We start from the raw sequence: 21,523 nt of genomic DNA, 5'->3' as shown, positions 1-21,523 counted from the left end.
TTCGTGTCAAGTGTTTATTTATTTAAACTGATTTATTTAAAGTTATAGAATAATAATAGAATAAACCAGTTATAAGAACTATGGAGGACCACAAGAGTTATGAAATAAAGAATTCTGTGCTTAAATAATACATTTTAGAATAAATTCTGCATTCATAAATTCATTTTCAAATTCCAATTTAATAAACTGTTCAGCCTCAAGATTTACACTCATCTCGACACGGATATGTGAAGAATGAAGGGACCCTGCAGTGAAACGGAGTTTACGCTGTCTGACCAACATTTGAAGGTAACGTGCTAACATATGCTAATGCTAGCATCACCGCAGGTAGCCCCGTTATTTTAAGGTCATTTTAGCTTGTGAAAGTTTTACGTCGCAGCTGTACGAGCTAGCTACGTGTTTTGTAAGCTGCTGTGCTCTTCACAAATAAAGCTGGAAGCAGCATTAGAACCAGCACTGAGGCCTGTTACATTTATACAGTGATAGAGCAACGGCTGCAGCCTACAGCCTTTAAACTAGTGATTAAAATGCTGACAGTAAACTCGTCAGTCCAGATGTTACCACATTACTTTGTGATACTTAAGAGTTAAAACAACTGTGACAGGCTGATTAAAATAACAGCTGTGAGTTCTCTCATTCCTTATACCAAGACTGGAGATCACACTACTGGTTTCAGTTCATTTAATATGTGAGTGCACAGATTCATTCTCAACTGGACATAAATGATGATCAAAGGTTGTACATATGATGAATTCATCAAATCCCAGCCTCTAACACAGTGCGCTGAATCTTTGCATTGAATTTCCAGTATATTCTAATCAGTGCAATTTAATTCAAATTAAATTTCATTCACTGAACCTACAGTGAACGCAAACCAGTGAACAAATTAAAGCAAGTACTGTTGAGAAACTATAATACATAAATTACAATTAAAATTCTCAACAACATGAACAACTGATGAAAATATAAATAATGTATAAACAACTTAAAACCCCCCAAAGCATCTAAGTCGCGTCATGTGACAGTGCAACATCTAAGCATTAGACAGGGGAGGGGGAGCAAAATGTGCCTGCTTTGCGCTGACACGGGAGCGGCAAGTCCTTTGCCCAGGCTAGTATTGATCCGATATTGATGTAGACTTGGTATCGATACAATCGATATTTGGATCAATCTGTCCACCACTAATTTCTAGGCGTAGCCAAGTGGCTTTCCCTTGGGTAGTCTCAGAAACGTGAGGAGAGGCCAGCATCCAGATGAGTGATATTACTGTGACGATGACAGAGTTTTCCAAGGAACCACTGAAGACACAAGAGAGCAGAGGTAAATACATGGACTGTGAAAAACATGAGTAAACAGGGAGTCATGCACTAACATAGGTTAGCAGACAATCTGGCACGGGCTGGTTGTGAATGCTGATCTTAAATAAAACGGGCTTAATTAGTCTTACGTGGTGATCCTGGGAGGGGTGATAAAGACTCTGCCGGGAGAAGGGGAGCAGGGGCTGTGGAAAATACTGTGACTCACCCAGACCATGACAGTTTTTGGTTGAATCAAGCCAGCTGACGCAAAGAAAGCCTGACTAAAACTTCACATCCGCCTCAGGTGGCAGAAAAGAAGTATAACAGAAATGACTGCTCACTTGACAGGTTTCCAGCAGACCGTGTCCACATCCACAGCAAACAGTAATCCAGCCATTACAAAGCTTGAGCAGCATAAGACTGAAAAAGAATGAGACTAAGATCAGGTCACATATTTATTGAAGAAAACGTTACAAGCAGCATAGTTTAAACTCTATGTGCTTTTAATTCTGCTAACGCATTACCCTGAACCCTGTGATATTGAAATATGTAAATATATATTTTTTGGTTATAAAAAATGCTCACCAAAGTCACATAGACACAGGTAAACAAAAAAGAAAGAGAAAACCTTGAATATTACTGATCATGATGTGGCTTGATGTCACACAGTCCTTTACTTGAGTACAGATTTAAGTGTCCTGCTTACTGAGGAATGTTTTCTGCTTTCTGAGCACCAGTCAATTTTTACTGGTGCTGCTGTTTATTTTTTTCCTGAATATATATGAATATTGTACTATGTTTGCAATGGGCTGAAATAATAATAATAAATAATAATAATACAAACAGCTGTGTCTGGGCACAACATCACTCTGACATATTGAGCTCCAAATGAGATCATCATAGCTGTGGAGAGGAGCAGAGCTGATCTGGAGTCAGATTATGTTCTTTTGTACTGGGACATTCAATGTGTTCCAGCCAAACAGCATCCGTCTTTTAAGAACTGGGTGGATCTGCAGGACAGATGAAGGATGGAGACGTTTCTTTAATTCTGAAGAATGTGACGATTAATGAAAATGGAACATACGACTGTGATAGTTTGACTCACATCAAAACCACTTTTGGTTTTACCTTCAGAACTGCCTTAATCCTCCAAGGCATAGATTCATTCGACTGCAGTGTTGACAAGAGTGGGAGTGATAGTTTGACTCACATCAAAACCATCTACCTGATTGTTTATCCTCCAGGTGAGTGAGTAGAGTTGAGTGTGTGTGTGATCAGAGGTGAAGCTGCTTCCTGGTTGTTGATGTTTGTTTCTAAAGATGTTGTTGATGAGACTTTGTAGAAAGCAGCTGGTCTGAGTGATGTGATCAGAGTGCAGTAGATAATGTCTGACAGCAGTTTGAAGAGGAAATGGATTCTGTTCTGTTCTTCACTCATCACCTACCTGACAGCTGACACCTCACACCTGTTTCTCACCTGCAGGTCAGACAGGAGACGATGACAAAGATGAAGGTGGAAGGAAGGAGGATGGAATAAGTAGAGGATGTGCTGGATTGCTAACAAGTGCATCAGTTTTTGGTAATCGTGTTGCTTTTAATGATATTTTGTTGGTTTTGTGATCTAGGGAAAACATAAAGATTCATCAGGTAAGATTTCCAACGAACCTCCTGTAGACTGAAATCTCTCAGAACTCATCAAGTGTCACAGCTGGGGCGGCAGTCATGTGGCGGTGAGGAAGGAGAATCCAAAAGCAGACAGTGGAGGAGGTGCAAGCAGGTTTTATATACAGTGCACAATAACCAAGGTATGGGCAGAACTGAACATAAACCTAAACTGGAAAAGCTAATACAAAAGGAGGACGCGGAGCGGCGAGGCGAGACATTAAATACACGGCAGAAACACAGACAACGCCACGAGAAGCACAGGCAGACACAAACTATAAATACACACACCAGGTAATCAGGAAATGGCACACAGGAGGGGACACAGCTGGAACTAATGAGCATAACGAGACACAGACCTACAAAGTAAAACAGGAAACACACAGACTGTTTTACAACACTAAACTAGGAATACATGGTGTGCCATGTCATAACCAAAGACGACAAAGGATGAAGGATGAACAAACAGCTAACATGAAGGATGCAACAAAGGGCAAAAACACAGGGCTTAAATACATACCGTCGTAATTAGAGAATGCAGGACAGGAGGGAAACACAGCAGGGACAATTCAGGCATGATGACACAGGGGGAAACAATACTGACAACGGAAACATGGGAATTGGAATTACCAACGTAAAACAGGAAACTGAGACAAACACTATAGACACTAAAACGTGGAACATGGGAACATGAAGCAGAGATTATATGACACAGAAACCATAATCCAAGGACTAAGAATGTAATATAAGCAAAATAATCATATGGTAATCATATGATAAAATATGGTAAATGGCCATTTACTGTATTTGTATAGTGCTTTACTTGGTCCCTATGGACCTCAAAGCACTTTACACATCCAGTCATCCACCCATCCACACACTGGTGATGGCAAACTACATTGTAGCCACAGCCACCCTAGGGCGCACTGACAGAGGCGAGGCTGCCGGACACTGGCACCTCCGGGCCCTCTGACCACCACCAGTAGGCAACGGTGAAGTGTCTTGCCCAAGGACACAACGACTGAGACTGTCCAAGCCGAAGCTCGAACCGGCAGCCTTACGATTACAAGACAATAGTTGGAACTATTAGTTCAATAATAAACCAAAGGCACTGGGTTCATGACCCAGTACCGTGACACAGTTATTTAAAATCAAGTCATTACTTATTTATTTAGTTATTTATTTATTTTTTAAATGTATTCATTTTATATTGACTACTGTGCCAGAATGATGTTGAGAAACACATATGTGTTTTAGAAAGAATAAAATATCCCAAATTGTTTGTTTTATTTCAAATGTGGTTTTTTAACACATTTGGCCACAACTAATGGTGTGGAGGTAAACACAGGCGACACGAGAGCTCTCGATAAACACTGCTCGTTTATTGCTCATCACCACAGAACTGAACACTTTCCCTCCAAAACACAGCAACAATACTTCCTGAGAAACTGGGTGTGAGTGGAGCCCTCCAGTGGTCCACCACACATGCCCCCCCCCCCCCCCCCCCCCTGAACACCCAGTAGGGTTATCCCCTAGTCCAGAACCCTTGCTTTGATTAAATGTCCAGAACGGCTGAACCGGGGAGGTGGAGAGCTGGCGGAGGGGAAACTAGCCTGAGGGCCAGGCTGGCATGGGCGGTCAGGAAAAACTGAAGATAGCTCAGGCCCCGCCAGGTGGGGGGCGCTCTCAGAGGAAGAAGCAGGGTTGTCCAGTCCAGTGGAAGGCGGGCGGCCACGGCGGGGGGCCTGAGCCGGCACCACCTGGTCATCCAGAAGCACATGTGCTGGTTTAAGTCTGTCAATAGAAACAGCCTCCTGCCGACCCCCAAAATCCAAAAGGAAATGCTTCCGGCCTGGTTGAATAACCCGAAAGGGGCCGTCATACAGTGGATGCAGCGGAGGCCTATGAGCGTCATGCCTGACAAAAACAAACTGCGAAGATTCCAACGACCTCGGAACAAAGGTGCCGGACACAATGGTGCACTGGGCCAGGAAGAGAAAACGAGTCTCTTGGGGGACGGGGAGACAGCACAGAGGGAGCAAAGCACGGGGGTGGGCTCTCAGGCAAGAATCCCCCAGGGACCCGGAGGGGCTGACCAAGGACAAGTTCAGCCGGGGAAACCCCAAGGTCTTCTTTAACCGCGCAGCGCAACCCCAGTAAAACCCATGGAAGGCGGTCAACCCAGTTGCCATCTGTGAGAGAAGCACGGAACGCGGCCTTAAGCGACCGGTGGAAACGTTCACACATCCCGTTGGCCTGCGGGTGGTACGCAGTGGTTCGGTGGACTTTGACCCCCAGGCCGTCAGCCATGGCAGACCAAAGCTCGGAAACGAACTGGGGGCCCCTGTCTGAGGTAATGTCGGCGGGGGGACGGAAACGCGAAACCCACGTTGACAAAAATGCCCTGGCCACTGATGCTGCTGTAGTGGACGCCAGGGGCACTGCGTCAGGCCAGCGGGTTGTGCGGTCCACTACAGTCAAAAGGTGCGTGAAACCTTGTGACTGCGGCAGAGGACCAACCAGATCCACATGCACATGATCAAAACGCCTCCCTGGAACGCGGAAGGATTCGAGGGGCGCCTGTGTGTGCCTATGGATTTTAGCGCGTTGGCATGGGATGCACGCGGCTGCCCAGTCTTTCACCGATTTACGAAGGCCCGGCCAAACAAACCTAGAGCTGACCAGCTTGACCGAGGCCCGGACGCCTGGATGAGAGAGGGCGTGTACGGAGTCGAAAACGCGATGACGCCACGAAAGGGGAACTACAGGGCGTGGACGGCTGGTGGAAACATCACAAAGCAGGCTAGGCCCGCCGGTCCACACGGGTCTGTCCTCCAGTACAAGGCCCGTTTGCGCAGACCGAAGGGCAAGGACGTCCGGGTCGGCCTGTTGGTCCGCGGCCATAGCCTCAAAGTCTATGCCAACATAAACAGGAGAAACCAGCACGCGGGATAGACAGTCAGCCACGCAGTTGGACTTACCAGCCACGTGCTGAATGTCAGTCGTGAACTCGGAAATGGCTGCCAACTGGCGCTGCTGGCGCCCGCTCCAGGGATCAGAGACCTTGGACATCGCGAATGTCAAAGGTTTATGATCGACGTACGCGGTGAAGTTCCGACCCTCGAGAAAAAAACGAAAATGCCGCGTGGCGAGGTGTAGGGCCAGCAACTCCCTGTCAAAAACTCTATATTTGCGCTCACTGTCTCTAAGCGTGCGACTAAAAAAAGCGAGCGGTGTCCAGACACCGGAGACCCGCTGTTCTAACACTGCGCCCACTGCCACGTCCGACGCGTCGGAGGTCAACGCAATCTCCGCCGACGGAAACGGATGGGCCAGCAGGGCGGCGTTTGCCAGCGCGGTCTTGTCCCCAGAAAATGCCTGGATGCGTTCAGGGAGCCAATCAATTGGGTCCTTAGCTGTTTTACCCTTCAAGGCAGCATAGAGAGGCTGCAGCAGGTGCGCAGCTCTGGGGAGAAAGCGGTTGTAGAAATTGACCATCCCCAAGAACTCCTGCAGCGCTTTAACGGACGCAGGACGCGGAAAAGCCGAAACGGCCCGGACCTTGTCTGGCAACGGAACCACACCGTCGGCGGAAATGCGGTGGCCCAAGAAATCCAGAACCAGCAAGCCGAACTGGCACTTGGAGGGGTTGACGATCAGGCCGTGTGCCGCCAAGTGCTGGAAAACCTGATGCAGATGGGACGCGTGCTGACTCTCAGAGCAGCTGGCCACCAATATATCGTCAAGGTACACGAAGACGAAAGGCAGCCCGCGCAAAACAGAGTCCATCAGCCGCTGAAAAGTCTGGGCGGCGCCTTTCAGGCCGAACGGCATGCGCAAAAATTCAAACAGGCCGAAAGGGGTAATAACGGCAGTTTTGGGGACGTCTTCGGCGCACACGGGAACCTGGTGATACCCCCGCACCAAGTCAATTTTAGAAAAAATCGAGGTGCCGGCGAGGTGAGCGGAAAAATCCTGGATGTGGGGAGTGGGGTAACGGTCATTCTCCGTGACATTATTCAAACGGCGAAAATCCCCACACGGGCGCCACCGACCGTCTGACTTGGGCACCATGTGTAGCGGAGAAGCCCAGGCACTATTCGAGCGCCGCACTATGCCGAGGCGCTCCATTGCGGCAAACTCTTCCCGAGCGACGGAGAGTTTCGCGGGGTCGAGGCGGCACGCGCATGCGAACACTGGGGACCGACTGTCGGAATATAATGTTCAACCCCGTGCTTCGTTGCCGTATTCGATAAATTAGGAACAGTCAGTGAAGGGAACTCCAAGAGCAAACGCTGAAAAACATTCCCTGAAGTCACTAAATTAGCACGATTCAGGGGCTCGATGGCACGATTAAGCGTCTGTTAGCGACATCGACCAGCAGTCCGTGGGCACAAAGAAAATCAGCGCCCAAAATAGGTACAGAGCTAGCGGCAACAACAAAGGTCCATTGGAAATCCCGACCATGAAAACAAACAGTCACGAACCTTTCCCCAAACGTTGTGATGAGAGAGCCATTAGCCACAATAAGCTGCGGTCCGCAGCCCGCTGCTAAACTGTCGGCTCCGGACGGGGGAAGGAGGCTCTTCTGGGAGCCGGAGTCAACCAGGAAACGTCTCCCAGAGCGCGAGTCTTCTATGAAGAGCAGTTTTTCTTTGTCGCCAGCGGTCGCGGCCGCTACAGCGCGCTGGCGGGGTCCATGTCCCAGGGTCAGAAAAGCGCATGGCGGCAGGCAGCGGCGCGCTCCGGCGCCAAAACGCTGATGGTAGAAACAGAGGTCCCGTCCGTGGTGTCGCTGTGCCGCGATCTTTGCCATCAGCGAAGGATCGGGTACGTCGTGGCAGGTCAGCGGGGAAGTGTAAGGCACCGCCGGCGAGGCTGGAACTAGGTCGTGATCGTGGGAAGTGCGGGTAGCCAGGAGAATACGATCCGCGTCCTCAGCCAGGGAGCGATAATCCTTCGTGCCCAGAAGCGGAGAGTTGGCGAGGCCGGCTCTCACGGCCACCGGCAGCTGTCTGAGGAAAATGTGGGTGAAGAGGAATCCCCCGTCGTCCGGTCTGAGAAAGGATAGCATGTGCTCCATCAGTTCGAGAGCCGTACCACCACCCAGGCCTGAGAGGGAGAGGAGCTTCTCGGCTCGCTCTGCGTCGGTGAGGGCATAGCGCCGAAGAAGCAGCTCCTTAAGGGCGGCGTACTTCTCTCGGGTGGGTGGGTCCTGGAGGAGAGTCAACGCACGACGGGTGGCTAGAGGGTCGAGAGAAGCCACCACATGGTGATATTTCGTGTCGTCAGCCGAGATGCCACGAAGGGCGAACTGGGCCTCCACGTGTACGAACCACGACGGGGGATCGTGAAGCCAAAAGTCCGGCAGCTCAAGCACCACAGCAAACATAGCTGTAGCTGGAGACAGAGGGCTGGCGCGTGCTGATGCATCCAGAGCGGAGTCGGCGCCACCATTGGACTGCAGCATGTTCGAGTCAGGGGTCACCAATGTGGAGGTAAACACAGACGACACGAGAGCTCTCGATAAACACTGCTCGTTTATTCCTCATCACCACAGAACTGAACACTTTCCCTCCAAAACACAGCAACAATACTTCCTGAGAAACTGGGTGTGAGTGGAGCCCTCCAGTGGTCCACCACAATGGTGTAGTTTCAGCCTCTGGAACACTTTGGACCTTGTGTTGTGACATTTGGCAGTGCCATTACTGAGCATTAAATCCCTCAACAGAGTTGATTAGGATTTAAAATGTAAACAAGTTGTTCACATGAAGACTTCCCAGATAGCAAGGAGACATTGAACAGATGTTGATTTTCCATCTGAACCATCAGAATCGTCAGCATTGAAATGTCAACACAAAACCAATGTTGAAACAACATTGAAATACTGATGAAACCTTACACTGACATTGAAATAACATCGATTCACTGTTGTCCTGTCATCGTTGATTGTTGATCTATTTATAGTTGACAAGGTGACAACAATCACGTTGAAAAACCATCGATTTATGGTTGAGCGGGAAATTAAAGCTGCTTGGACTATTCCGCAGCACCCCTATCACATTGGTACATCCCTCCAGGTAACCATTGTCTTGTACAGTAGAGTGGGACATTAGATTTACTCTCAGCGGAATTGACCGGAGAAGGCATCAGTTCATGCACTGCACTGGCCTGCACCACGATTAGTATAAGGTAAGAATGAATGACTTTTGTTCTATTCGTTATTTCCACGGTTGCATTTGAATAACAGTAAAAAAAAAAAAAAAACTTGTTAATGTAAAGTTTCGGATAAAATGTGGGAGCCCGAAATTGTGTCTACTTTCTTCTTACAATCCGGCAACAAATAAATTGCACTGCAAACAAAGTCTATCAACAAAGAAAACATTTTCGTTTCATACTTTTCTGTTATATTCCCTTACAAAGCTAGCTTTAACGCTTCGAGGGTTCCTTTGTTCTTGCCGTTGCCTCGGCGCTTGACCCAGACTTTCGCTCTGTGGTTGCTTTTTAGCATAGTACTACAAAAAATTGTAAATCTGTGATATATAATTGATAAACGTAAAGGTAACTGTATAAATGTGTTCAATGACTTTGCTACTTTTAATGATTGGAGAGCACCCGCTTCGATTCGCACTCAATTCAAACTTTACGCTGCACGCTCACCTAACTTGCGTTTGCACCCTTTGTCCACACGTAAACTGCGTTTAGCATTTACGTGTGGACGAGGAAGACGGAGAAAACGCAGCGTCAAAGGTGTGCGCCTATTTTGACGCCACACTGTGCGCCAAGTTTTTGTCTTGGTGCCATGAATTCCTACAATGGCAGACTTAGACAAAATACTGTTAATGTTATTATCTTCAGTGTTTAAATGCTTACATATACGGGTTTGCTTGTAATTGTTGCCTATATACATTTTAAGCTATTATTTATTATTTAGTTCAATCAATAGATCAAGTTTTGTAGTGACTATGAAATATATTGTAATTATCTGTTTCCTGTTTATCCTAGACAGGGCAAAAAAGGACTCCAAATTAAAAAAAAGATAAAAATGAAAGACTGGTGCATTGTGCAGTTTAGCACTGGTGGTACAGAAATAGTCCCTAGATCAAGGATAAATGGGGAGAAATTGTCATGGCCTCCATATCCTCCATGAGACACATTCAGGATCCACGATGCAGTAAAGAGGAGAGTTCATCCTGGTGCAACATGGCTCACCTATGCACCAGTCCGACTTCTAATAAGCCATGGTGGGTATCATCTGGATTGGTGTTGTATAAATGTAACAATAACAAGTTTTTCGTGTCCTAATTTATGTCTGGCCATACATTGTGTTTGTACTTCCAGACACATTTCACGAAGCAGAACGCAGTCTTCAGAAATATCTAAGTGAACACTGTGATACGTCTGACCTTCAGTCCGAAGCTGAAACTCAGACCAGTCATAAAAGAAAGCACAAGTAAAACTTTTTTTATTTCACAAACATATCTTTGATTGCTAAGAATTTATGATCTTGTCTTTTGTACATATCTGTGGTGCTTGCATACTGCAATATCACCACATAATATAGTCCAAAAAGTGGAAGCTTGTAAACTTTTTATAAATGCAAAGCCGTGTACACTTGTGCACTTCAAAAATCCCTTGTATACTGTACCTTCTTGCACATCTCCGTTTCCTGTGTGTGTTGTTATAAATCAAACTGTAACTTTAGGAAAAAATATTCCAAAAGCACATTTGTAATTACTTATGACCGTTTTCAACTTTTTTTCTTTAGACCAAATCCCCTGTACACATATAGTGACTCAGAGGATGAGCAGCCCACAAAAAAATGGTTTCCCCGGGCCCCTCGAGTGAAAATACCAGGTAATAAAATACTGTCTAGTGTCTTTGTACATATCTGTGTGTGACACAAGGAAACTTTTGACAAGTTGTCTGTATTCTTAAATACTTAAAAAAAATTATCTTTTTCTGTCAGACCTGACGAGAGCTGTTAACGAACTCCGTGAGGAGGTCAGAGCCATCCGCAATACCGGCTGCAATGAATCGGTAGATGCTGGGATACTGCCTCTGGATTTGCCCTTGCACAACATTGAGGAGCTAAACAATGCAGAGCCAGCTCTTCAATCACAAGAGGCAAATAAGGCAATGGTAAGTATATAAAGGTTATGTACACTTTGTAACTATAAAGTGTAATAGCTGTCAGATGTGATTTAAATACATAACAACGGCTTGTTGATTAAACACACAAGCACTTGCATACACATTTAAGACATGAGACATGCTAATTCCATCTCTTAAAATGTGTCTATAGGTGAGACGCTTTGCCTTGATTGGAAGGACCACACTGGAGGTGCGAGTCCGCCGTGTAATGGCTTATGCCATTACAAACGAGCTGGCCTCGGTACTAAACTGGGCAGGGAAAAAAACCAAGGACCAGACAAAGCAAAAAATGGCATTTAAAGATACAGCGCTCTGCAAATGCATATTTGGTAAGTTTTACTGTTTTTTTGCTATATTACTTTGTCTTTCTTAATAACAAGACTTTCATGTCCGGTTAATCTGGAGATGGAGTCTTTGGTCTTTGGCTTGTTTAGTCCTCGGGTTGTAGTTTGTACAGCCCGAGGACCCCATGTTTATTTTGTTTTAAAGGATACACGGCACACCATGCTAAGACTTATCACTTTTTCCGCTCATAGCTCTTTGGGAATCAAATGCGGCAGTTTGCAGATTTACGCCTGGTGACTTTCATGTTTATCAGCCTAGGAGTTTACATACTTTCTCCCCGCTGAAGACAGTTAACGAGAGCTTATTCATGTGCTCTAATTCACTTTTTTTGTTTGTGTGTGTGTGTGTGTGTGTTTGTGTGTGTGTGTGTGTGTGTGTGTAAGATAAGATAAGATAACCTTTATTAGTCCCACACGTGGGAAATTTGTTTTGTCACAGCAGGAAGTGGACAGAGCTTATTCATGTGCTCTAATTCACTTTTTTTGTTTGTGTGTGTGTGTGTGTGTGTGTGTGTGTGTGTGTGTGTGTGTGTGTGTGTGTGTGTGTGTGTGTGTGTGTGTGTGTGTGTGTAAGATAAGATAAGATAACCTTTATTAGTCCCACACGTGGGAAATTTGTTTTGTCACAGCAGGAAGTGGACAGTGCAAAAGTTATGAGGCAAAAATTAGAATACAATAAGAATAAATACAGTACACAACTGTACAGAATAGAATAAAATAAAATACTATATACAGTAGAATAAAATAAAATAAATATACAATAAGATAAAAATAGAATACAAATACAAATACTATATACAACTGAGTAAAAATACAACGATGACAGAAAGGATTATTGCACTTAGTATTATTGCATATGTATGGATGTGTGTGCTTGATCAGTTAAAGTCTTTATTATGGAGTCTGACAGCAGTGGGGAGGAAAGACCTGCGAAATCTCTCCGTCCCACACCGTGGGTGCCGCAGTCTCCCACTGAAGGAGCTGCTCAGTGCTGTCACAGTCTGCTGCATGGGGTGGGAGATGTTGTCCATCAGGGATGACAGCTTAGCCGCCGTTCTCCTGTCACTCACCACCTCCACTGGGTCCAGAGGGCATCCTAGAACAGAGCTGGCCCTTCGGATCACCCTGTTCAGTCTCTTCCTGTCCCCAGCAGAGATGCTGCCGCCCCAGCAGACCACACCATAAAAGATAGCAGAAGCCACAACAGAGTCATAGAATTTCTTCAGGAGTGGGCCCTCCACCCCAAACGACCTGAGTCTCCGCAGCAGAAATGGCTCCGATACGCCCCAGATCGTTTGGGTGGTGCAGGACGCACATCATGCATCCCCATCACAGAGTAAAAAATTACAAACTTCTGTGAAACATATAAATGTAAATAGGAAACTGTCTTTTAATAAAGTATTTAGCAAACAAAACATGTCTATTGACCTTTTTTTTTTTTTTTTCTCTGTTACATCACATGCAATGCTTTCTTATTTTAGGATATTAATATTGACATGATACATTGTGAGACATTTGGGGTTTTTTTTTATAAAGGTTGTCCAATTTGAGGAATAAGTACAATTATGTGTTTAGGTGGTTGAAGTATTGATGGAAACATGCAGTAGTTTAGTATTGGTTAAAATACCTATAAAGAAAGGTAGATTTCCAGTCATGATTTAACTGTTGTTTTAATAAAAAGCAACTGTGCGAAAGAGGTGGAAAATCAACACCATAGCTCAACAGTGTTTCAATATCAGAATCTGACATTGTTTCAATGTCAGGTTTCAACATTGATTCAACATCAAAACCTGACGTTGTTTCAACGTTAAAAAAGGGTGCAAGAGTGACGTTAGGTCAACGTCACATTTCAACGTTGGTTCAATGACACAGCCTGATATTGACTCAACAGTGTTTCAATGTTTCCTTGCTATCTGGGTTCATTGTCAGTACAAGGTGTCTAAGGAGAAAAACTGACCAGGCTTAATCTACTATGATACAATACATTACTTTCACTTCTGAAACCACAAAAACAACTTCCTGTTGTTGACACTAGTTAACTGTAGTTTTACTGTGATGAGACCTCTCACCACAGTGTGTCCTGGTTTGGCTAACAGAAGTGTTCATGTTGTGAGAAAAAGTTTGCTTTGTGCTCTGTGGTGAAGCGTCTCAGTCTGCATTAAAAGAAGATGGCACCTTTGTGGTCGTCTGACTTCCATTTTCTCAGAAACACCCACTGGTCCTTTCTAATCAGATGTTTTTCAGCAGAGGTGGTAAGCTGCTTAGAAAAGTTCAGGATATCAAACTGGACATCTCTCAGAAAGGGAAAGTTTTTCTGTCATTTTAAATAATTCAAATAATGCACTTCGAAAAAAAACAATGGAAAGTAAGAGTAATAAATTTGCTGTAACATAACCTGCATTCTGTGGTCAAAAAAACCCCTTGAAACTCGTCAGTTAACAAATAATAATTATTATTTTGGATAAATAAATAAAGCTTTTTCGGTATCAAGGTGTCTGCAGGCATTCACACCTCAGCTTCGGTGCTGTTGTTCTGCACACTGGAGGCACAGCTCAATTCCCTCTCCCAGAGAATGCAGCACTCATGCCACCGACACTCTTCCTTCACCAAGCAACTCCTGGTAGGGAGTGAAAATGATTTCTTTTTTCATGTTCCTCCTGAGATGGTTAATACCAAAAACGTAAACACTCTTCAAAACCTATTAAGAACATCAAATCTAAAATCGTTTATTCCAAGGCTGCTGATTCGTTGGGCTAAAAAGACTGCTCATTCTCTTCATTTTGAGAATACGAGAATGGAGAATCTGGAGTCCCAGATTTAAACCTAGAGGGTCCCCCCACAGAGGGACAAAAGGACCCCTGAACCTTCACAGACAAGTTACATCTTAAAATTAATCTGTTAATAACATACATAAAATAATAATATTTACACGATGAAAAGTAGTATCCCACCTCTGTATTTGAATCTATAGAAAGCTGGTGCTCAGGGGAAGAGGGCGGGCTTTACTTGGTGTCAGTGAGAGAAATGGAAAAAAAGGTCAAATGAGTGAGAAGGACGATGAAGGAAACATCTGTGCTGTGTCTGCTCTGTAAGTAGAATCTCTGTGTTTGTTTGAATTCTTGTACTTTGACTGTCTGCTCTCCTGATAACTGATGATGGAGGAGAAGACATGAAAAACAAATCAGGCTGAATTCAAGTTCAAAACACCACGAGGACCAACTGCAGGTCTGAACTGACTCTTTATCTTTGCTCAGGAGTCGAGGAAACACAGCAGGCAGTGAAAAGCTCAAATCATTCACTCATTATATCAACACAGCTGCACAGTGGACACACGACCTTGCTGTGTCATTATAAGTAGTGGATATTTTCGATGTAATCACAGTGTATTCAGTGCACATGACTGTAATCATTATGATCACTCTAAGACAGGGGTCGGGTACCTTTTTTGGCTGAGAGAGCCATGAACGCCATATTTTAAAAATGTAATTCCATGAGAGCCATACACTAGGTTTAAGCACAACAACATTTTCTACCCTTGTAAGGAGAATGTTATGGTCAACCGTATTAAAAGTAGAAGTTCGATCTAATAAAACTACAGAACGCGCCCTGAAAACAGGATAAAGACATGTTGTGGAAGAGAGACAGAGGTTAATAACAGATATGATTCAATGCAGAGAGGTCTATTAACACATAGTGAGTGAGAAAGGTGACTGGAAAGGAAAAACTCAATGCATCATGGGAATCCCCGGCAGCCTACGTCTATTGCAGCATAACTAAGGGAGGATTCAGGGTCACCTGGTCCAGCCCTAACTATATGCTTTAGCAAAAAGGAAAGTTTTAAGCCTAATCTTAAAAGTAGAGATAGTGTCTGTCTCCCGAATCCAAACTGGAAGCTGGTTCCACAGAAGAGGGGCCTGAAAACTGAAGGCTCTCCCTCCCATTCTACTTTAAAATACTCTAGGAACAACAAGTAGGTCTGCAGAGAGAGAGCGAAGTGCTCTAATAGGGTGATATGGTATTACAAGGTCATTAAGATAAGATGGGGCCTGATTATTTAAGATCTTGTATGTGAGGAGCAGGATTTTGAATTCAATTCTGGACTTAACAGGAAGCCAATGAAGGGAAGCCAAAACAGGAGAAATATGCTCTCTCTTTCTAGTCCCTGTCAGTACTCTTGCTGCAGCATTTTGGATTAGCTGAAGGCTTTTCAGTGACTTTTTTGGACAGCAGTCTTACATATTTGTTTAATATGTGCGTTGAAGGACATGTCCTGGTCAAAAATGACTCCAAGGTTCCTCACAGCGTTACTGGAGGCCAAGGTAATGCCATCCAGAGTAAGAATCTGGTTAGATACCATATTTCTAAGATTTTCAGGGCCGAGTACAATAACCTCAGTTTTATCTGAATTAAGAAGCAGAAAGTTAGCGGCCATCCAGGTCTTTATGTCTGATAGGTTTGTAGCTTGAACGTATTCGCTGGAACCTTGAAGACAATATAATTACACAGCAAAGCAAGACACGAGTAGGCAAAGTTCTTCATGTTTCTCGTGCACGGGAGAGAAAACCGGACAGACGCCGTTCCTTCGCTTGACCCCAGTTGCTCTCGACCGCTCCCCTGTAACACTGCTCTTTTATTGAGGCTACATGTATATGCATAGGTTCATTAACATATGACGTCTACATATAAACAAAGAGTACCTTGCCTGTTTGTGTGTGTGTGTAGTCAGAGTGTGACCCCATAAATGACTTCCCCAAACCTGCTCGTCTGGAAGTCCAGCGGTTCATCTAAACAAAAGGCACTTAGCCTAAAACAAACACAGCCACGTTAATCCTACCATAAAACAATAAAACAAGGTACGACCTCTCTCGTGCTCCCAGAGTGCTCTCTAATACACACAAAGTTTGCAGCCTATCACTACACAATTGATTATACACCTCTAAGCATATATGGTTAAATATTTCTAAGCATAAATGACAATCAACAATACAAAACCTAACAATGTCTTTAAGGCTACGTTCACACTGCAGGCGAAAGCGCATCAAATCCGATTTTTCTGACCCTATGCGACCCATATCTGATCATGCTATGACAGTGTGAACGGCGCAAATCCGATATTTTCAAATCCGATCTGGGTCACTTTCGTATGTGGTACTGAATCCCATACATATCCGATGTTTTAGAAAGCGACTGCTGTTTGAACGGTCATGTCGCATTAAATCTGTGTGTGTGGGCTTCCGGTAAATTTCGATGTTGAGTTTGCCGTTCTCTTCAATGTGCACGGCGCAGTCCAGGAAAGGCAAACAGTTGTCCTTTGTGTCTTCCCTGGTGAAATTGATGTTTTTATCCACAGCGTTAATGTGCGCAGTGAAGGATTCCACTTCTTGTGTCTTGATTTTGACCCAGGTGTCGTCCACATATCTGTACCAGTGGCTGGGTACTCTTCCTTTGAAAGAGCCAAGAGCCTTCCTTTCCACTTCCTCCATGTAAAGGTTGGCTACAATAGGTGACAATAGGCTCCCCCGTGTCACCTATTGTAGCCAATTGTAGTCATTTCCTTCCACATATAGCTTTGCTGTTTGTGTGGAGTTGTTCTTTATGTTCACCTCAAATCAACCTGAGTGTCATTTCTCTTTAGTTCTGATCTCACGGCTGAGCTGCACAACAAACCAAGGTCAGTAACCTTCTTCTGTCACAGTTTAAACCTGAGAAATGCTCACTGATATGACCTGATGGGGTTCATGTTTCACAATGGATTTTGAATAAAAAACTGTTGAAATGAAGCAATAATTCCAAAATTTGCAACAGCAAACAGATCATCAGTTTTTTTTATTTTAACCCTCACAGCTCGTCTGACTGTGAGTCCCAGCAGATCTCAGTTCTTTAAAGGAGCCTTTGTGTCTCTGAGCTGTGAGGAGGACGACAGCTCTGCTGGATGGACTCTGAGGAGAAACACAAGCACACGACAGAGGACTCAGTGTGGAGATGGGTGGGGAAAACCTGCTGGTTCTTCCTGTGACATCAGTAACACATATCAAGTGGACAGTGGAGTTTACTGGTGTGAGTCCAGAGAGGGTCCCATCAGTAACATGGGTAACCTGACAGTCACTGGTAAGCTGAGTGTGTGGAGTTAGTGTTGATGAAGCTGTGTGTAAATGGATGAAATGCTGTAGTTTGTCTCTGTGTTGAGGTGGATCAGTGATCCTGCAGAGTCCTGTCCTCCCTGTGATGGAGGGAGATGACGTCACTCTGCTCTGTAAAACAAAGACCACTCCCTCCAACCTCCCAGCTGCTTTCTGTAAAGATGGCTCCCTCATCAGGAAGCAGCCTACAGGTCACATGACCATCCAGCATGTTTCCAGGTCTGATGAAGGCCTCTACAAGTGTGACATCAGCGGTCATGGAGAGTCTCCATCCAGCTGGATCACTGTCACAGGTGACACACTCACCTGTCTGTGTTTCTGCAGCTTTCAATATTCACAATGTGACGACAACTTAATGACTGTGTTTGCTTTATTTTAGGGAAACACACCACCACACCTCCACCTACATCCACCTGTCCTCCTGGTTCCACCTCCATCATTTTTCCTCCATCACTCTCTCCTCCTGTTCTCTCTGTGTTTTCATTTGTTGTATCAGTGTGTGTTGTGGTTCTACTGGTGTTACTGGTTCTGCTGGTGAGACGATGTGTTCACAGGAAACCTGAAGGTGAGACTCAGACTTCCTGATCTTTCATGTCTGAGTTTGTTTAGTAGAATAAAGTTCACATTCATTATGATCACAGTAACAACTTGATTAAATGTCATCTCTGTTTAGATATTTAATTTGAAATATTTTTCATTTTGGAAAATTTCAGCAGATCAACAAGCTGGAGAAGATGACATCATCACACGTGTCATGTACCGTGCTGTCAAAATACAAAGTAGAGGTATCACTGTGTTTCCTTCACTGGGTTTTTAGTGTTTTGTGTCTGTGTGTGTTTTGGGAGTAGATGTGTGTTTTATAATGTGAGGACATTCATAAATATTTAAGGCATACTTTGCTTGAAAGTTGTAGTAACAAACATGATGGTTGCAACGCTCCGAAAGAGCAAATCAGCAGCTTAAACACAAAGTATATGAACATCAGAAAGTTTCAGCTTCTTTTTTTCATAGTAAGGATGGAGTTCAATATACTTATGGTAACTTCCTGGATTACTGTGTGGGTAATAAATTATTTTAGGAAAGTGAATATTAGAGGAACAGCAGCTTTTTGCACTTGTTCTTTTCACCTCTGCAAGTTTCTGCTCAGTCTGTTTATTGTTCTAATCTAAGACTTATTAGAAAATCCTTACTAGAAGACCAGCTCACACATAAAGAGTAGAAGTATAACTTGTGTGGTTTACTTATTTATTTTCAATGACAAATTCATCAAACCATTGAATCAAGTTTTATCAGATGGTGTCTGGTGATTCTGCATCTGCCCTTGTTGTTTCACTTTCATTTAGGCAGAGGTTATAAAATAACTTCACATTTCTGCTCAGGCCCAATATAAGACTGCTGCTGAGTGTTTGACTGGAGGTAGAATTAGATTTAGTCCATGAAGACTGTTTATGACTTTGGTGATATGATGAATTTTGAGGACATTATGAAGCAGTGAGGGATGATCAGAATTGTAGAAATGCAGATTATTGTAACAGTAAAACTATTTTTGATCAAAAGCCTGAAATCATAACAATTAAGTTCACACCTTTATTATAATCGGTGTCCTTTGATTAAACATTGGCTAACTTAGACGAATGTTACCATGTGTGTTTCACACTGTACTTACTGAGTTGCTCACTGTGAGCTGGACTGTGTGTTTGTGGTCTGTGGTTAACTGAAGCTAACAGCTCTGCAGTCGTCCAGCATCCTGTTTCTGATAGAAAGAAAACACTTCAGCTGCAGCTGTTTCAACACAGAGCTGCTCATTTTAAACACAGAAAGGAATGACAATAGCATTTTAAATCATATCTACATCAGTATATATATTTGCATTCTGAGTGTCACCTTAACAACATTAATATTTTGCTAGTGTCTTTGACACACTAATATGTAAAACAGATCCATTCATATTGATATTGATTCTAGTTAAATATAGTCTTAAGCTGCTTCTCACTGCAGTGCATTGTTATTTGGCCAATCATAATTCAGTTCATTTCAGATTTATTTATGTAGCACCAAATCAGAAAAACAGTTGCCTCAATGCACTTAAAGTGGTCGTGCTGTGAGAAGATTTTTGCTCTTTGCTCTGTGGTAAAAAGCGTCGGTCTGCAATGGAAGAAGAAGGTGTGTTTGTGGTTGTCCACCTTGTTATTCTCAGAAACTCTCCCCAGTTCTTTGTGGTGGTCTGTGTTTCTCAGCAGAGCTGTTAAAAAAATGGAAACTTTACAAAGGTTTTAATCTTCATAAAGAGTTGTCAGTTAAACTTTTCATGATGCAACTTTACAAAAAATATGATAATACTACAAGTAATAGTAAACTTTTTGCTCTAGTGTGATAATATCACAATGCTGTAGCTGTTGTACCTGCAGTCATTTAAATGTGTTTTATTTTACATCCAGCTGCAGTCCATTCAGCAGTGAAAACTTACCAACCAGAAACCATCTGAACAAAGAAGGCCCAGGTACAACTGCTCTTGACTTTTAACTTTGAATAAAGGCTACTCTGTTTCCAGACATCCTCCTAACCTAAGCTAACACAACCACATCATGACTCAATTTCAGATCTCAGATTTGTGAAGGATATCACACTCACACTTCTCATCTCTGAACAAGCACACAAACCTGTTCCTGTTAAATAAGACATGGACAGCTAAACATTAGATCAGTGATAAAAGAGCCTCCCCCCTTCTCTTGGAACAATACTTAAGAGTTTTATGTCACATAACATGTAATTCAAGTGATTCTGTAATTCTAAATGGATGACTACAAACAAAAATCAGCCTCCTGATAGACACACCTGTGGTATCACTTTCATTATCCTTTGTCACATTGAGCTCAATTTATTGCATTTACAGATTTTCAGAAAACTTGACTTCTGACCTTGAGGTCAATGATACTGAGATTTGAACTTGTCGGAGATTTTTAGTAGATGAGCTTGGTATCATTTTGAAACTCTGTCCCCTAGATCTCAAGTTGTCATATTCATCAATGCAGGTGTCCATGCTGTCCGTCAGCATGCCAGCTGGGGTGATGACAATGCCTCATCAGCTTTTAAGGGGCATTTTGCACAGCAGAAAGAGGAGATTCTGAGGGCCGCCAGGTCCCGTTTCTACTATAAGCTAACAATGATTGTGCTCAGGGTTGCACAGTTTTGTGATGGTTAGCACTGTTTCCTAACAGCAAAAACGTCCTGAGTTCAAATCCAGGCTCAGGCCTTAATGTCTGCAGTTTACATGTTCTCCCTGTGGATGTGCAGGTTCTCTCCCACAGTCCAGTACATGACGGGTTTATTTTTGTTTGTGATTTCAAACTGACCCTAGGTATACATGTATGAGTTAATTTCAGCTCTTCGGGTTCCTGTTTGACTTGCTAATTTCACAGTGCTCTGATTTGTGTCTGAACTGGTTCCCAGTAAAGTCTGAACTGGGACTGTGTGTGATGCAGAGAGGTGGAGATTTGAGGTCTTTATTGAACTACAAAGTTTGTAATCATGTTTCCTGTTGTTTGAACTGTGTGTGTTTGTGTTCAGACTTTAAACCAGAGCCAGACGTCGTCTACTCTTCACTGAAGTAGACCACCAGTCCAACCACTGACATCCAGCTGCTGGTCTCTAACTGGTCACCTCAGACCAAAGGACATCCACATGTTCAAAAGACTTTCTGTGTATTTTATGTGTTTCTTTGGCTTATTTAGACTCACATACTTCAAAAATCAGATAATCTTAATTGATATAGGTATCTAAATTCAGCAATGATAATAAAAGTATGCTAATATGGGGCGATCGTGGCTCAAGAGTTAGGAGTTCGCCTTGTAATCGGAAGGTTGCCGGTTCGAGCCCCGGCTCAGACAGTCTCGGTCGTTGTGTCCTTGGGCAAGACACTTCACCTG

General features: G+C 43.7%; 2 long non-coding RNA genes across 4 annotated transcripts; both read left to right on the top strand.

Moving 5' to 3' along the window:
• The first annotated feature begins 8,941 nt into the window (after positions 1-8,941).
• LOC143419633 (uncharacterized) lies at positions 8,942-11,419 on the top strand. Of its 3 annotated transcripts, none has more exons than XR_013099645.1 (5): positions 8,942-9,151; positions 9,965-10,412; positions 10,728-10,816; positions 10,929-11,101; positions 11,265-11,419. It is a non-coding gene; the product is annotated as an uncharacterized LOC143419633 (long non-coding RNA). The 3 variants fall into 3 exon arrangements; XR_013099646.1 differs by lacking the exon at positions 8,942-9,151 and having other exon boundaries at positions 9,813-10,203; positions 10,301-10,412; XR_013099644.1 differs by lacking the exon at positions 8,942-9,151 and having other exon boundaries at positions 9,813-10,412.
• Positions 11,420-18,018: 6,599 nt separating this feature from the next.
• LOC143419632 (uncharacterized) lies at positions 18,019-21,258 on the top strand. Its single transcript, XR_013099643.1, has 4 exons — positions 18,019-18,162; positions 18,311-18,382; positions 20,036-20,097; positions 21,165-21,258. It is a non-coding gene; the product is annotated as an uncharacterized LOC143419632 (long non-coding RNA).
• The last annotated feature ends 265 nt before the right edge of the window (positions 21,259-21,523 follow it).

The sequence above is a fragment of the Maylandia zebra genome, linkage group LG7, assembly GCF_041146795.1.
Source record: "Maylandia zebra isolate NMK-2024a linkage group LG7, Mzebra_GT3a, whole genome shotgun sequence".
Classification (NCBI taxonomy): domain Eukaryota; kingdom Metazoa; phylum Chordata; class Actinopteri; order Cichliformes; family Cichlidae; genus Maylandia; species Maylandia zebra.
The sequence above is the reverse complement of the archived record's forward strand: the minus strand, read 5'-3'. Positions and strand labels throughout refer to the sequence as shown.